Source organism: Phalaenopsis equestris, unplaced genomic scaffold, assembly GCF_001263595.1.
Source record: "Phalaenopsis equestris unplaced genomic scaffold, ASM126359v1 Scaffold000021, whole genome shotgun sequence".
Lineage (NCBI taxonomy): Eukaryota > Viridiplantae > Streptophyta > Magnoliopsida > Asparagales > Orchidaceae > Phalaenopsis > Phalaenopsis equestris.
Window position 1 is genome coordinate 828,081 of NW_018164463.1, and position 2,421 is coordinate 830,501.

Below are 2,421 nucleotides of genomic sequence, written 5' to 3' on the forward strand. Positions count from 1 at the left end.
TTTGGTCATTGCCGCCTCGACACCCCTTCCTCGGGTCGCTGCCGCCACGGCGCGCCCATCTCTTTTGTTCACCGCCTCCTCAGCACACCTTTCTCGGGCCGCTGCCACCACGACACGATCATCCCTTTTGGTCACTGTCGCCTCGGCACACCTTCTTCAGGTCGTTGCCCCCACGACACGCCCATCTCCGGGTCACTGCCGCTACGGCAAACCCATTTGTTTGGGTCACTGCCTACACGGTATGCCCATCTTCTCTTGAGTCACTGCCCCACGATACACTCATCACTTCTGTCACATGATTGTCTGCATTTACATTTGCATGTTTGCATGGATAGCGAGCCAGGCTTGTCAGGAGAGTGACCCCGTGTTGGTCGCGATGCCTTAACGAGCATTGCTTGTTGGGTTGATCTCGGTGAGCAATGTGAGTTAAGTCATTAGGATTAACATGAGTATGAATGTGCTAAAGATCTATTAGATCTAACTCGTGTCACCACTCTTCATGACACGAGTTAGGATGGGGCCGGTATGGCGACCCCGTCAAAGTCATACTATACCCAGACCTACCCCGCACTTAGATACTAGGTTGATGCACTTTTCGTTAGATGGTATGCTAGGCTTGGATTTAGGATGCTAGGTAGTCTTTTTGATGTCTGATTATTGTTTCTTTGTTGGATTGGTTGCCCTAGCCAGGTACCTTTCTTTTGCATTGTGTTTGTGGTGTAACTACATGCAGCATATGTGTGGTAGTATGTTAGGGCATTTTTCTGCAGGGAGCAATGCCTTTTTTTTTCACACACATACAGGTACTGCTATTGGGGAGCATGTGATGATTTCTGACCCTTTTGCTTGCAGGTGTTATTTAGGTCCCCCAATTTTAAGGTATGGCTCATGATATGTTATTTGCATATGAGTTTTCTCGCTGACACTTATTTTCATGTAGGATTGAGTCTTTTTCTTTTTCTTATGTACTTTTAGAGTCTAGTAGAGTTTTGTAGTAGAAATAAGATACAGACACAGGTTCTAAGACGTTTAGCGCGGGAACCACGTGGATGGTACAAGGAGCAGATGCTCGTGCCCCGTATCTTAATTCTGCATTTTATATTGAGGTATAAAATTAGAACCGGGCATGTATAGGCAAAGTTTGACCGTCTTTTTCCTTTCTGGGATATGTTGTCGACGCAGGGGATATGTTGTCGCCGCATCACCACCAGCCTGTTTTATAATTTTGATTTGGCTTGCTTTATTTTTTGCATCATATTGCATGTCTACACTTGCATGTGTTTTTCTTGTTTCTTTCTGTGGTTTATCTGGGATTACATGATATAATATAGGCTCATTAAGGACCATAAAATTGTAATTTTCTACAAAATCTTAAATAAAATATTCAAGATAATTAAAATTTATGATTAAAATATTCAAGATTTAAAAATTGCAACATTTTACTTTCCTGCATATATTAATAGGGCACTTAAGGACTAACCCGAGTTTCTTCAACCCGATTGACCCAACATAAATTTTCTACTTAGATGATTGTCCAGTGCGCCTAGGGTGTTAGAAGGCTCCCCGACCCAAACAGGGTGTAAGCCATTTTGTTTGGAGTGTTTCCAGCTTTGTAGTTGAACCTCCACTTTTTTTTCTTTCTTAAGGCATCCTTGTCACTTTGATAGGTAAAAGTCCCACCTCTTGGAGCTTCAACTTTTAGTCATAGGATAGAGTTTCTTTTCTCTGAACTTAGGGCTGTCAAGGTTCTTATGGACTATGAAATTCATGGATTGCTGACCGGGGATCTCAGAACGTGTTGGGTCGACTAACTTCACGAACAGAATGACTTAGGGTCCTAGTAGCTGTGGATGACAGGTTTGTAATACCCCAACCAGTACCCAACTCATTTACCTCTACCTTCTAGGATCGCTCTACCTTTCTTTTGTTGAGCCCCTTTCAGCCCTGTGGCTCCTTGACTTCTTTGATATCACTTTGACGGCCCGATGCCGATGAGCTGCCGCCCTATTTGGGATACGACAATTTGTCCTTTGCCCTTTGCCCCGAAAGTGCTTTGACGTGTTGGGATATACCCATCAAGATGATTTAGGTTATTTTGTGGGCCCCGTGTGCCGATGAACCGCTATCAATTTGGGATGTGAGACACTCACTCTCTACCCTATGGTTTAGCGCGAGCTTTGAAGTATCGAGACTGTTCCTACATGAAATAACCTTCTTTTGAGTACCTATTGCCCCAGGTTCACGATAATCCAAGCAAAACTCCTTTTATCGAGAGTATTCTCGGGTACCCCCTAAGATGTAATTAACCAAGTGGAATACGTATCCTTAGGAGTGCTCTTGACCCCAGAACAGACACCTACACATGAATCTCTGATTATGGGTAGTCTACGTAGGTATTCTTTCGCGGATATCGGTTTAAGG